Genomic DNA, 16,719 nt, shown 5'->3' with positions numbered 1-16,719 from the left:
AGACAGTCAAATCTGATTTGTTACTGTATTAGGCAATTATTTTAAGTGGGAGATGATAATTTCAAGATCAGATCTGCCAATCTTATCCCTCCCTCTTTCCTTCCTTTCTCCCTCCCTGTCCTACCTCCCTCTTCCCTTCCCCCCTACACTCCCTTAGTTGATTCTTCTGTTGGTAGCACTGAAGTCAGCTCAAAGTGAGTATCTTGGTATACCAAACAAAACACTCTCTCTCCTTTCTACATTTAAGTAAGGGGTTTATCTGAGAGAAGGGGGAAAGGTAAAGAAGTTGAAGGGAGAGAGGTTTGGGGATTTCACTAATTCTAATACAATTCCTAAGTTGGAGGATGGTGGAATAGAGTTCAGATTTGAGGAAATGGCCAACAGGTTTGAAGATTCAGTCACTAAAGTATTGTAGGGAGAAACCAGAGAGAAGGACTTTCTGTCCTTCCTACTTTCTGTCCCAAGGGCAAGAGACCAAGTTTCTCAGCTTGTCTGTTCCTTCTTAACAATGCTTCCTGGTCACCATTCCAATTAGAATGTTCTCCTTGATTTGCAGTTCAGCAGCCATGGCTTCTCTAGCTCTGCTGCAGACTTTTCTCAATTTATCTCCCCCACAACATTACATTACCCACTATCACACATATGGGTCACAGACTTCCCACTTTATGATTAAGTGGAATATTTGCACTTTTGGTGATTAGATCTAAATGGGAAGATCTTCATATTTAACTTTTAAGTATAGTGTTTACATTTTTTGTGATTGAATCTAAAAATAGGTAGTTCTCCATACTTAACTTTTAAGTAGGGTGTTTACTCTTATGGGTATTAAAATCTAAAAATTGACATGAGTTACAATTTAAATCTTAATAATCAAGGAAGAACTAAGTACCTTTATTGTTACAATCAGGGGAGAGCCAAATCCAGTCTTCACACAAGCAATCACCAGAGTCTCAAAGAAATAATTGGAAGAAGGGTCCTTGAACCTTCCTTCTTTCCTTTCCTTAAACTTGAGAATTTAACCTTCTCTGTGTACCTTTAAATTGAATCAAACAGGAGTTTCCCCAGGCTCTGTCCTGTTGTTGCATTTGGTTTTGTGTTCCCCTTGAAGTGCTTTGTTTTTGATTGGTGTGAAAGGGTTTTTATAGAGGAACCAACTTTCACTGTTTCTATGCTGCCATCTTGACTCCAAGTATTTATTATATTTCTTTTTTTTTTAAACCCTTACCTTCCGTCTTGGAGTCAATACTGTGTATTGGCTCCAAGGCAGAAGAATGGTAAGGGCTAGGCCATGGGGGTCAAGTGACTTGGGAAGTGGCTGAGGCCAGATTTGAACCTAGGACCACCCGTCTCTAGGACTAGTTCTCAATCCACTGAGCTACCCAGCTGCCCCCTATTTATTATATTTCTGAAGAAAGTTTTTCCTAATAAATAGCTTAAAGGATAGAGCAAAAATAATAACAAAAACAACCAAAAAACAACAAAGTGGATGAACATTTATTCTCCAAAATTATGATTCTGTGGTTAAATGAAGAATCTATAGAGCTAGTCATTCAGCACCATTTACCTTGGATAAATATGGTAAAAGGATACTGAAGTGAATCAAAATTGAATAGGAGGAGGACAGCAAACTGATTCATTTGGGGGTAGTTACATGATTAAAGTCGTCTTTTTGAAACAAAGAGCTATTTTACATTGTATTATTATTTTGCTTATGTTATATGGTTTTGACAGGAGTATAATAGAACCACCTCTAACTGGCCTATCTGGATTAATCATTAAGTTTTTACTATGAGCATTAATCTCCCAGAAATCAGCAAAACCTTATGAATCAGAGTTCATTTTTAAAATGTCTAGACTGAAGAAAGTGATAGAGAAAATGTTAACAATGAAGATTAAATTCAATAGCAAGTGCTACATTTCTTGGAGAACTAGTTATTAAGCATTCCCCAGCATTCCCCTGGTTGTGAATTATACAATTTTTCACTGTTTGAAGAACTTGTGGTCAGGATTATCTGACCACAAATGTAATATAGAGTCTTGCTGTGAGTATGAACACATTATAGTTTTTTTTTTGTTTGTTTGTTTTACCAAAGAAGCATTTATTATGATTTCACTCTTTATATTTAAGTCATTTACCCATTTAAAATTTATTTTGGTATAGGGTGTAAGATGTTGATCTAAACCTAATGCTGTTTTCCATGTTTCCCAGCAGTTTTTGTCACATTATGGGTAATTTTCACTCTTCATGAAGGTCTTGGAATGAATTGGTCGTGTGAAATGAGGGTTCTACTATTAGAATACTGGGAAGAGAGAAAGGGCCCAGATTTTGAAGGGCTTCTAAAAATCAAATAGAATAGTTTATATTTGATACTGGAGGTAATGAGAATGAAATGAAAGTTATTGAGTAATGGAGTGACATGGTAATACCCATGCTTTAGATAAATGTGACACAAGTAACAATGGATAAGAAGAACTTTGAGGCAAGAAGACCAATCAGTAGGCTCTCAGATAGAGTTCAGGCATAGCATGATAAGGGGTTGCACTGGGCTAGTGGTTGTATGAGAAGAGAGAAGAGAATATAGATGAGAAATATTATAAATGTATAGAGATCGTAAAGGAAGCAGCTAGATGGTTCAATGGAGAGAGTGTTGATCCTGGAGTCTAAGAGAACTGAGTTCAAATTTGGACTCAGACACTAACTTACAGTGTGACTCTGCGCAAATTAGTATAAAATGGAGATTTTGAACCCTTGACTTCAATCCCCAGAAGTCCTCAGTATTTCCCAGAATTCCCTATAATCTCACCTGAATCTCCACCTGGGCAAGATCACAATTAGAATTTAACTGACAGTAATGCCTACCTCTCTCTCTTCCATTGCAATGATGTAGTAAGGAAGCTAAGTGTGGGTATTCTGAATTGGCTAATCAACTATGGGCACGTGGTTTCTTATTTTGTGTTTTCTTTATTCCTTGATTTCTAATAATCCTTAATGAACCTCTTAAAATATAATAATTAAATTATTATAGACAATTTAATTTTTACATTAGTTAACCTCTGTTTACCTTAATCTACTAGAGAAAGAAATTACAAACTTTACCAGCATCCTCCCCCCCAAAATCCCAAAGACAGTATGATCCATGGGATCAGGAAGAGAGAAACAAAACTGAGAAACCAAAGAATTACAATTAAAAGTTGAACTGGGCAACAGAAATGTAGGGGGAGCATTAATAAAGAGTTGACGATAACATTAAGGCTGTGAGCTTGAGTGACTGGGAAGATCGTGGTATCTATGCTATTACAAGGGAGACTTTATGAGAGAAAGAAGTTCCATTTTAGATGTGTTGAGTAATAGATACTCATGAAACATCCAGTCATGGGAAAGATTAGAGATTAGGAGAGAAATTAGGACTGGAAAAATAAATCTGAGTATCAACAACAGAGAGATGATGATTGAATCAAGGAGTTAATGAAGTGCACAAGTGAAATAATACTTAGGCAAAAGAAAAGAGTAACAAAGACAGGCCTGCAGGGGACATGCATAGTGAGAAAATGAGGGAGGTTTTAGAAGTATAATGGGGGAAACTTCGTAAAGGGTATTTTGGAAAAGACCAATAGAGGCAGAAATAAGTGATATTGTCATTGGGAATACACTACAGACCACTTAGATAGAAAGGGAAAATAGATGGCAATACTGCCATGAGGCATGGTAGAGTAATGATCAGGACCTGGAATTATCTAGTCATTTAATGGAATTCTCAGTATAAAGCAGAGCAGCTATCAATTGCTTTGTTTGCTTTTAATAGGTAAAGGGAGCTGGGCTGGATACTCGTAGCTATGATGCTGATCAACAAGAAAGAGCTCAAAGAATAGAATTTGTGCTTGTGTAGATGAAAACATCAAACATAATAATATGAAATAGTTTATATTTTAGCAGAGTTCAAACAGATTTCAGTGAGTTCTGAGAAAGGAGAAATGGAATCTTATTGATTACAATACTACAGGAAAAGTCAACACAGATGTGATGTGGATCTCTAAAGGACAAAATTCTGATGAAATGAAGAAAAAATTCTGAAGAGAGGGAAAAGGGGGAAGTTTTCTGTATAGACTCATTTGGATACCCACAAACACACACACACACACACACACACACACACAAACCAACCAACCAACCAGCTTATATTAAAAACATATTATATATATATATATATATAATCATATGTACATGTATATATGTGTATTTTATCAAAAAAATGAAAGTAGATGATGAATATCCAAATATCACAAGGTTCACATCAGTCATACTTCAGTTCAGAATGATATCAAGCTGATAAAGAAGAATGAGGACCAGAAGGATTTTCACTTCTTTTCTGTTAGAGTATTTTTTACACTATAGTAAGGAAAAGAGGAAGGTCAAAGAAAAGGATAGCACTATTGCTGCTAATAAATGTGCTAATGGAAACAAGGAAGAAAAAGAAGATAGGGTTACTGGACTCATACTTAACTTCCATTTTCTCTGACAAGAATGATCATTGAAGAGTAAAAGAATAAAAATGGCTGCTCAAAAGGTTTTAAAAAGATAGCATATAACTGCCCTTGGTGAGTTCAAGTCACTAGCTCCAGATGAAATATGTCCAAGAGTAAGGAAAAAATCGGTATATACAAATTAATGAGCCAGTGTCCATGATCTTTGAACTACTGTATAGAATAGTAAAGGCATCGAATAACTGGTGAATAGACAATTTTATTCATATATGTGTTTATATATACATATATGTATATAGTTACACACAGGTGTTTGTGTATATACATGCATGTTGTACATGCGTGCTTAGACATACATGTCTGTATTTGTGAGCATAAATGCCCATGTTTGTGTATGCATGTATAAACATGCATTATAGAATTGTATTATATTTTAGGTATTGATTTTTCTGTGGGGTCAAAGTTTTTCAGTTTCACATAATCAAAATTCTTAATTCATTTTTCACAATTCTCTACTTGTTAGTAAAGAACACATCTCCCCATGCCTGGGAGGGGTATATGAAATGTTACTCTTCCAGCTATTTTAATCCTCTAATTTTTAATATATTGTGGATATGTTTATTTGAATTTTTGTTCAAAATGGCATAAGCTATAAGTCTAAGCCTAATTTCTGCCAGACTTCTCTTCAGTTTTTCTTCATGAAATTTTCGTTTTCCCAATGTAATGTATAGTTTCCAGTTTATAAAACATTTGGGATGTTGGGTTCCATCATTGCTGCTTCTCCTTTGTCTAGTCAGTTTGATTCATCTAAGTCTCAATTGTTGTATTAGATTGAATGCCTTCAAGTCAATAAGACTTGGGTTCAAATGTGTCTCTGAGACAACTGTATTTGTTACCAGGAGAAATTACTTTTTTTCTTAAGACCCCTCTAGGGCTAGACCTTGCAGGTGAGTAGCTAATCTTCCTGGAGCGACAGAGTTTCCAGACCAGGAATCCTTGTGACTCTTGCTCTTTGGAAGTGGATACTGGGATAGGGAAGGGAATTCAAAGAACTCTACATGAATCTGGCTCCATTTTTTTTCCTCAGTTTCTGAACTTTTTGTGAACCTTTTAAATGTACCCAAACATCTTCCTCTCAAGGCAACTTCTAAAGTGTGAGCACATTTCTCTATAGATTTTCCCATCCCGAAAGTTTGATGTTGATTATTTTTTAAACCCAGAACTTTCCCAGTCCTCCAGAGGCTGCCTTTTAATTATGTCATTACTTGTTCTGGGTTCCTTTGTATTATTTGTTTAAATGTTATTGTTTGGGCTTCGGAATTGATCTCCTTGGTTCAATTTGGAGCTGAGCCACGCTGGAGCTCTGAGAGAACTGCTTCTGCTGTTGCCCTAAGGACATTCTTTGGAAACATCGTGTTATACTTGATAGAGATTCTCTTGATGAAAGAGTTCACAACAAAGAACAAATTAATTTTTTTCAGGAACGATCAATGACGCTATCAGATGCATTTTCCCTTTTCATCTATTTCTTTTCTTGTTCTTTTTTTTATTTAGAGGGGAATGGGATCTGGGAGGAGGGAAGAAAGGTGGTCTTTCTCTTCATGCAGAAAATGGCCTATAATTTATTTGTAAAGAATTCCAGTGTTGGCCTATTGGTCCTAATTAAAACTGCTGCTGTAGTTCACATTTGAGAACAGACCTTGGTTTGATTGCACCTTGTAAAGGCCTCTGGCCTCCCAAAGAAACCGGTGCTGGGCCAACAAATGATGTTGAAAAAAGATGCAATTACTAAGAAATCAGCAAGCATTACTGCCCATGATCAAGCCAGGCCTCATTCTTCTTCCTCTAACTTCCAATTTTTTTCCTTTTTTTTTTAATGCCACAAATCTGGATTATTTATGCAGGAAGGAAGTTCCATGTCTATAGATTCATGTACACTCTCACTCATGGACATGGATATATACACATGCATACAATACAGTTGAAATACAAATATATGTGTAAATATATTATATGTTTTTGGCAGTGGGTTCAAATCAAGAAAACATGTAATGCCCAGTGGATTTGCATGTCGGCTATGGGGGGTGGGGAGGGGTAGGGGGGAGGAAAAGAAAATGATCTATGTCTTTAATGAATAATGCTTGGAAATGATCAAATAAAATATAACTTAAATATATATATATTATATGTTTCATCTGTTCAGAAATGTATACAGATATATGCAAATGTGTCATGAATTATGCACACAAACAAACATATGTAAAAATGGGTTTCGAGACAAAGGTCCTTGAACCAGCATGTTAGAGGGAGATTATTTGTAGGTTTATTGTAGACCAACTTTTTTTGTTGCCATTCATCTTGTTCAGCCCCTAGGAGATTTTTTGGTAGTACAGAGGGACTGTCAAAATCAAATGTAGCATTATTACAACATTGTTCTGCATTCTGCCCAACAACGAGGGCAACAGAGGTGACTCGAAATGGCCAATTTACCCAGCTCAGCCAAATAGGGTGGTAGTCTGTATGGAAAATTATCTATTCAATTCAAAAAGGGCCATTTTTCTCTGAATCACATATTCCATCTCCCCATGCATTATTAACTCTCTCTGCCAAGTTATTCTCTTTAAATTGCTACAAGGAAATCAAACGACCCTCTTTTTAAAAGGTATCAGATTGATGGAATTCATTAGGTATTCAGAACCTCAAACCCATCCACCTATGAAAACGGAAGGAACAAGTTGCGTTGCCCTGTATTCTTTGGTAGTTTGTACAGTTGTGCCTTGAAAACGAAAGAATCAACATTCCACAAATAGAAAAAAATGAAAATAAAACAAGGGAAAATATCATTGGAGTTGGAACCAGACTCTTTTCAGCAACTCAAATAGAATCTTTCTTATGATTATCTAATACTGTGTTTTAGAGTCTAGTAGCAAAGATGTGCCTGTACTATAAAATATCACAAATTACCACCCTGCCTTTTTCTGTTTTCATTTTTTTCAATTAACAACAATTTTTCTCTCCCACCTGCTCCCCAGTTAAAAGAAAAAAGAAAACTATTATAACAAATATGCATAATCAAGCAAAAATAAATTTCCATATTGTCCATGTCCAGTGGTTGATGTCTCATTCTATATCTTGAATTGATCACCTATCTTTCAAGAGGTAACAGGAATCATCACCAGTCCTCTGGCATCATGGTTGGTCACTGCATTGATCAGAACTCTTAAGTCCTTCCAAGTTATTCATCTTTTAAGATGTCATAACTATGCAAACTTTCCCCCAGGTTTTATTCATTTCACTCTGACTCAGTTTATACAATCTTTTCCTTGTTTTAGGGAATCAATTCATTTTATCATTTCTCATAGCCCCACAATATTCTATTACATTCACATACCATAAAATGTTCAGCCATTTCTCAATTGATGGGTATCCTCTTAGTTAACATTTCTTCACAAATACAAAAATATGCTCTAGCCCTCCTTCTCTTTCATTGTCAAATTGCTACTCATTTGTAAAGTGAAGGATGCAACAGTCCTAAGATTCTGATTTTCTATAGGGTACCTGTAGAGCTATGCCTAGGGGAATATGATATGGTCTTAATCCCAGTCCCTAATATTTAGAGAGTTTCAAGAGCATTTGCAGTACTTCCTAAGCATAGAAACAACTAGACTAAGAACATATTAACAAGAATAGTTACTGAAAAAAATTAGTTACAATTGGAAATAATAAAAGACAAATGAGCTTCTCCCTGACCCATCTACACTATGCTCTCCATCTGCTGCCCCTGACTAAATTTGTCTTAAAATGCATATAAAACCCAGTGGAATTGCATGTTGGCTACAGGAGGAAGGTGGGAGAAGGGGAGGGAAAGAATATGTGAATCTTGTAACCATGGGAAAATATTCTAAATTAATGTATTAAATAAAATTTTCCAAAAAGGAAAACTCTAAAAAAATTTGTCTTAAAATCTGATCTTGGGTTGTTTTCTAACTACTTATCCTATGTATAAAAACTGATTATTATGTATCTGATTACATAAATGAAAGAGTAAAAGCTTTGGTAGCCAAGATGAGGGAAAAGTGTGTGTGTGCATGTGGAGCAGAAGAGAGATGAAGAGGGGAGAGCACACGATGATAAATTCTGAACTGGATAAGACAAGAATCCACTGAATACAATCTCTTCATTTTATAGATTAGGAAACTGCTTGTCAAGATTACATGAATAGTAAGTAGGACATTCAGTTTATAAACTCAGATCCTTTGACTCCAAGTCTAATAGCCTTTCCAGTATATCATGGACAGCTTAGACTGATTCAACCTAAGGAATCAAGTTATACATATACATATATATCTATACATTTATATATATATATATATTTTATGTATATATACATATATATACACACACATACATATATACACATGCCTATTTTTTCTCTTGTTAATTCATGGATATGGTCTGGTTATTGGTTCACTCTACCACATTCCACAGAGACTGGGTGTCACTAAGTAATGCAAAGGCATATAATACACTTCTGCATTTATCTATTCCATATAACTCTAGAAAACAACTATGGATATAGGCTTGCAGTGATAAGGGAACCTAATTCCAACTAAAAAAGGGCCATTACATTCTGGGCATGGAATTTCTAATCTTTAGGCATGCTTCTTGTTTTTCTGACATGGATAAGCATCACTCCTTTCTTTTCATTCTTCCCTTCCTTTTCTCTCTTGTATGTATCCCTGTATAGAGATAAATAAGCATATTAATAGAAATACAAACATATTTATATGTGTGCAAATCCTATAGAGGCACATGCATATATTATGTAGGTATACATACATGTAAAGATACATGTAGGTAGATAAATATGTATGTGTGTGTCTATTTTTGAGAGACAGAGCAAGAGCCAGAGAGGAGAAAGAGAGATGGAGAAGGGAAAGCAAGAGAGAGAGAGACAGCCAGTCAGAGAGAGAGAGACAGAGACAGCGAGAGAGAGACAGAGAGACAGAGACAGAGACAGAGAGACAGAGACAGAGACAGAGACAGACAGACAGACAGACAGAAAGACAGAGACAGAGACAGACAGACAGACAGAAAGACAGAGACAGAGACAGAGACAGACAGAGAGAGAGACAGAGGGAGAGACAGAGACAGAGAGAGACAGAGACGGAGAGAGAGAGACAGAGAGAGACATCAAGAATAGAGGGAGAAGAGAAAGAGAGACTGAGAAGAGAGAAGAGAGAAGAGAAAGACAGAGACAGAGACAGAGACAGAGACAGAGACAGAGACAGAGACAGAGACAGAGACAGAGGCAGAGACAGAGACAGAGACAGAGGGAGAGACAGAGGGAGAGACAGAGAGAGAGAGCTGAACCAGAGAGGAGAAAGAGAGATAGAGAGGGGGAGGAATGGAGGGATGGAGGGAGAGAGAGAGAAGAGAGCACTGATCTCAGAATTCAATTCCAAAGTCTTTCTTAAAATATGGCAATGGTAATTGATGGCATCAATAAATAAAAGAGGAATTGATGAACTCCTTCCACCACTTGTTGATCAGCATGTGCTAGGCAAATGAGAGAGTTGTCTGGTATCCTGAAGGTTCAGGTGACTTGCCCATTTCCAGAATGCCCCAGAGGTAAGACTTGAATTTAGTGAGACCCATTGTGTGTATATGTGTATGGGCACAGTGTATATGTGTGTGTGTGTGTGTGTGTGTGTGTGTAGGTAGAAAGAAACAAAGATTTCATTATGAATATAATTCTCAGGGTGTGTAAACTCCCTCCATATAGAAATATATCAAAATGATGTTATGTGGGCATAAGTTGACATATATGTCCATATGTATATGCACATCTTTGTGTATGTATGTGAAAGTACTTATACATGTAAATGCATATGTATTGTGATTATTTTAGCCTATCCTCTGACAGCTATGTATGATTATATTAGGCTATCCTCAGACAGATTTTCTGCTATCTTGTTCTCCATTTTAATAACCAGACTAGGAGACTTTTGAGTGGGTGGGTGGTATTTTAGCTGTTGATATACCATATTGCTTTGTGAGCTGAGCAAGCCTCAGGCAAAAATGAAAAAGAATGAAATTTGCTCTGATCACCCTCCCACCTCCCACCGCAGTGTCCCCTTTCTCCTTTCTGGCACCAGAGTTCAGCACCTAAGCTTAAGAATGCTCCCTATTACAAGATCTGCCAGGGCATGGCTCTTTGGGGACCCCATCTCTAGTTCAAGAGGGTGATACACTGTGTTTATAATACAAATTCACTCCCTGGAGCAGGAGAAGATGCTTTAACTACCTTCATCCCAGTGTAGCTGAAAAATGTCCACTATTTTCAAGGTCAACAATACCATGCGTGGGATGGGCTAAGGGCATCCTATAATGGGAAAGAATGATTTTGTCCTGTTGGTAAGGGAAGAAGCAAAGATGAAAAGAATGCAAGCCATGACTATCAAACTTAAGACATAGCTGAGAGTGACAAAGAAATTCAGGAATCTAGCCATGAATAGAAGAATTAGGGCAAGCGGAACTGTAGAAGGCAACAGTCTCTAGGTACAGATGAATAAGTGAATGAATAAATGTGAGCAAAAAAAAAAAAGCATTTATGAAACATTTACTTTTTTGCCAGACATCATGCTAACCATTGCATGCTTGGCATATGGTTTGCCAAGCAGGATTTCAATCTCTCCTTGGTCTTAGGAAAATAAAAAATAAATAAGTTAAACAGAGCTTGATGAAGACTTTAAGAAAATAAAATAATCTGATTTGGGGGGAATTCTTTCAGACCAGCCAAGGTAAACTGAAACATGTGAGAATCATATGGAAAGGAGGACCAATTTTCACTCAGAGGAAGAATGGGGCATATTGTATGAAGGAAAACTGTTTTAGAAAGACTGTATCAACATAGGGACAATACCAGCCAGCAACAATTCAATCCAGTACGTCTTAAGGATCTGTTTTGTACCTGAGGTTATAGGAATACAAAGTAAAGAAGCAGTCCCTATATTCAATAAACATGTCATTAGAAACTTCAAATATCTTTGGATTTGGAACAAGGAACAAACTTAGAGTCCATTTAGTCTGATCTTCTTTAAATTATCAATGAAGAAAACAATAGTGACCACACAGGTAAAGTGACTTGTCTAAGAACATACATAAAGTCAAGAATAGACCTAGGATTTTATTTCACTTAATCAATAGGTTCCCACTGTGTGCCAGGCACTATGCCAAATGCCTAGGATTCAAACATGAAAAATAAAGACAGTTGCTGCCCTCAAAGAGTTTCTAATCCAATCAGAGAAGACCACTCAGAAAAGAAAAATGAAAAGGGGGGGGGGGGAGAATAAAAGATATGCAGCTAAAGCAGGATGAATCATTCCAAACTAGTGAAGTCAGGTGGAAAATGAAGAGATTGCTTCACTGGGATCCTCAATTCAAAAATGTCCCAGAGCTAGAGAGTATTTAGGTGGTGTCTTATGACTCCAAATCCAGCACTCTCTTCACTGTCCACTGTGATCCATGAGATATTATGATTCAAAGGACACCTTTGAATCACCTCTCCCAAATATGTCCTCAACTGTCATTGCTTTTATTCCTCAAATTCCCCACAGTTTTCTAATTTGGGATGAAGCCTGTCAAATATAATGCAGCCCTTCTAATGTATTATCTGGGAGTATAAACCATGATTATTATGCAACCATAGCTTGAATTAGTTTATCTATTCTAGATCTGGATGGGAGATCTGGGATCTGGGATCTGTTGGGATCTGGAAGAGAGCAAAATTTTATGAATGGGAAAAACTTTATGACCAGAGAGTGGGACTAGTAACTTTTTTATATAGGAAGTCAGTTGAAGAAAGTACATATTATAGGAATTGGGGCATTCAGGCACTGGTTTGGAAATACTGGGAGACTCCTAACCCTTAGGGAATTGGTATGGGGGGGAAAGGATAAGAGATAAATACTAGAAGAATGGTGGACTGTAATTTTACTGTTTTAATAATTGTGCCTTTCGTCTAGCCTTACCTACATTCATTTTTCTTTCTAAGGGATGAGGAACGAGAAATATCCCAAGGTTTTACTTTCATCCATTAAGTTTATCCCCATTTATGTCATCTCTATGATTGTTCTATTAATACCCTTAAATGCTAATTTTACAAACATTTCAAGTGCCCTGAAGTTAGTATAGACATCACAACTAAATTAAAATGCTATAATAGTAAAATGTTAGATTAGTTACATTATTATTCTTGGGGAAAAGGTGATTCATTATCTTAAGATTCTGTTAACAAAATCTGTCTTTCTTCTGAATTATAAAGAAGCCACTATTCAGATTCCATAATCATGACCTACTTGGGGCAATTTATGATTTAAGCTTTTCGAAGGTTTTTAAAAAGCAATGAATATGTCCTAATTATATTCCTCTGTGAAAGTCTTACTTTCTCAAGACAACTCTGAGTTCTCAAAGGCTATAAGCCTACAAAGTTGGAACTCTTCCCCTTAAGTGACATTCTATCACCATCTCTCTTGTCTTTGCCAAGGTCCACAATGTGCCATCTTCCCCAAACCTTTAATTTTATTCACAGTACCCTCCCAGGCTTCCTACCTGAGATTTTTCCTGATTCCCTCTAGTTATTCATGTCTTTCTACTTCATGGAATGGCTTTGTATCCTTCTTTATAGACTTTATATTTGCTTATCTGTGTACATGTTGCATTGACCCCAATACTGTGTAATGTTCTTGAGGCCTAACACAGTCTCATTTTTATCTTTGTATTCTCAACCCCTAATGCAGTGCTTTGAACCTAATGGGCAATTAATAAATGTGTGTTGAATTGAATTGGCATGAAGCCTGTTTCCAGGGCATTTTTATTCTAAAATGGACAATATCAAACTGGCATACTGTTAGGAAAATATTGGAACACATACAGCTGAATATATATATATATATTTCCCAGATAAGAAATAGCAAAAATAAAAATACAATAAAATAAGGAAGAATGGTAAATTTAAAGATCAAGAAGCAAAGATCCAGAAATGAAGAAACATCAGAGGTTCTCTGGTTGAACTCCCTACCCCACTAATAAATGTAATAGCTAACATTTATATAAAGTTTGAGTTTTGGGAAGCTCCATATTTGAAGCTCCATATATGAAGTCTCATATTTCAATAAATCATAAATTCTGCCTGCAACATCCTCAGCAAGAATTGTCCAGAAGATCTCCCATTGTTGGAACCTCACTCCTCCCTAGAAGCTGACTTTCAAGATCTCTCCCCTGTCTAAGATTTTAATCTTGTGAAGTTTGTATATCTGTATATATACAAACACCCACACATATGCACACCCACATACCCATACATCCATTGTATATGCTTGAATTGCTGATTAATTAATGGAATTATAAAATAAGGGCAGGCACATCTTGTCCTTTGGGTACCAACTGGAAAAAACCACAACAGCAACAAGAAATAATCATACCATAAAAAGGCACAGAGAGCACAGGTGTCCCATCAGAGAAAAATGGTATGGGGGAGACATACAAACACAGACAGTGAGGGGGTACAGATGGGGTGAAGTAAGAAGGCAAGTAGTATCAGAAAAGAATGGGGAACAGGAAGATGGTTATGTATCCACAGAAGGTAGTTGGACACATCAGTAGCACAGACTCAGATGGTGTTTGGAAGCATTAGTTTAGGGTCTCATTTTTATGGTGTTTTCATAGAGGACAGAGTAATTCTTATCCGTGACCTCTTGGGGCTAGTTCTTTTGTAGGGCATCAGCAACATGTAGTGCTCTACTCTTCTTGCTGCGTATGTCTGAAGCTCATCTGACCTTACAGATCATGGCTTTCAGCAAGACCAAAAGACCTTTAAGGCAAGGTGGAATTGGCTTCCCTTGGTTTACCACTTGGCACATGGCAAAACTATTCCAGTATCTCTGCCAAGAAAACCCCAAATGGGGTCACAATGAGGAGGACTCGGCTGAAAATGACTGACAGCCACAACTCAGGATGTGATTTCTGGTTCATTCATGATATAGCTTGCAAGCAAGCATGATGCCCCTTTGATCTATGTGATAGTCTCTAAGAGATTTCTTTCTTGGGCCCCCTTTGCATTCCCACCTTCTGCTTTTATTATACTAACTGCTTATAAGTTTATTATTCCAAGTAAAATGGGCAGGTCAGAAGCATCAGAATAAGATACCATTTTAATATGGTATTTATAGGTGTATATTAGATAGGAGAAAAGCCTTAGATATCCCCAGAAAAATCTGTCTCCCAAGGGTGCTGTAGCATGACCTGGTCAAGATGCAGAAAATAAACTCAGCTTGAGTATATACCATCTTGGCAAGGAATCACTTTATTCTCTTGAACTGTGAGTTGCAAAGAGTAATTTGTGTGAAGGCAATGCAGAAAGACCCAGTGGAACCTCCAAGATATAAATCCATACATATTCATATACACATACTCACATACTAAATATATATGATGGAGAGGTGCATACACATATATATTCATGATAATCCACTATATAATACATGTGTATCAGTATGCCTACAGATGCGTATTGATAGTTTATGCCTTTCTTTTAGGGCTTTTATATCCATATTTGCAAATATGTGTATATTCATCAGAAAAGAGGAACCCTTTCAAAAACCCAATAAGGAAAAAAGAAGAAAATGTTTACTTTAATCTCAGTCAGGATTCAATATTTTAAAATTGATAACTAAATTCTCTCTTCCTCCCCTCTCTGCTCATGCTTTCTATTAGAATCTGTACATTTTCACACCAATCCCTCCTTTCCCACAGGTTGTAAACTCAGAACAGTTTTTCGAAACATTGTAGGTCCATCTGATGGCGTCTGGCTCTTTGTTTCTTCCCTGGTATGCTTCAGTATAACGATGACTTCAACCCTCAAAATATCCAGCACACTGTGGACACTCGATAAATATTAAACGATGGTGATAATGACAGTCTGATCTAGGCATTAAAAGATGCCATTACTCTTGACAGTTAGGCAATTCCTTCCTTACGGTGCCTTTTTTCCTCAGATGGCTATCATTTTCCAGCTTTCAGAGGCACAGATGCCATTTCAAATTAATTCCTGAGATTGGCACATTACATCCTTATGTCAACATGTGTGTATGCATGTGATATTAGGCATGTGCACATGCCATTCAAAGGCATGTCTATTTGACAAAATTGTTTTAAAAGCCATTTCAGATTGACTGCCAGCCCAATTCTGTCAGCTTACAGAAAGGAGTCAGAAGAGGTATGTGTTTGCATAATGTCAGAACTTGTCAATTAGGAAGGAAGAAAGGAAAGAAGGAAGGAAGGAAGGAAGGAAGGAAGGAAGGAAGGAAGGAAGGAAGGAAGGAAGGAAGGAAGGAAGGAAGGAAGGAAGGAAGGAAGGAAGGAAGGAAGGAAGGAAGGAAGGAAGGAAGGAAGGAGGAAAGGAAGGAAGGAGGGAAGGAAGGAGGGAAGGAAGGAAGGAAGGAAATATGGATGGATGGAAGGAGAGAATGAAGGAAGGAAGAAGAGGTAAAAAAGAAATAAAGGACATAAAGGTTCAAAGCTAGTTTAGTCAATTATTGAACAACAATTTGTGTTGCTGATTTCTCAGAAATCTTACCCAAGACAGAACAACCACATAAATAACTTGAATATCCATATTTGCTACAGGGAAGGTTTCTATGAGAGAGAGATGAATTAGAGAATAGTAATAAAATGCAAAAAAAAATAAAGGGAAATAAAAGAGTATCAATTAAACACTGAAAAATACAAAAGAATATAAGGTCAGAAGAGTACACAAACCAAAAGTAATTTGGTCACTAACTTAGACTTAAAATACACTTGGAAATATTGCATGTAACAGACATTCATGGTTTCATATATAAAGGTTTACTGAAAGAATTAGGAACAAAAATCACTGAAGACTATGGATTCCATTAGACATGAACAACAATCAAGTTGACCTACTGACATGGCCCTCAAACTTCTACATATTCCAACTGACTAATTTCTCCCAGGCACTCCATTTTGATGTGCCCAGGCCAGCAATTCTTACTTCTTAACTCTTCTAGTGTCTTTAGTCCTAATAGTTTGATATGTTTCTCAAACAGACGATTCTTCAATATCCTCTATACCCATCCCTCTTCCCTTGTGGTGAAGATGGTTTTGCTTTTCTTGTTGTTCATTTCTTTTAGTCGTGTCAGACTCTTCATGAACCAA

The sequence above is a fragment of the Monodelphis domestica genome, chromosome 5 (genome assembly GCF_027887165.1).
Source record: "Monodelphis domestica isolate mMonDom1 chromosome 5, mMonDom1.pri, whole genome shotgun sequence".
Taxonomy (NCBI): domain Eukaryota; kingdom Metazoa; phylum Chordata; class Mammalia; order Didelphimorphia; family Didelphidae; genus Monodelphis; species Monodelphis domestica.
This window is presented reverse-complemented; position numbering follows the sequence as displayed.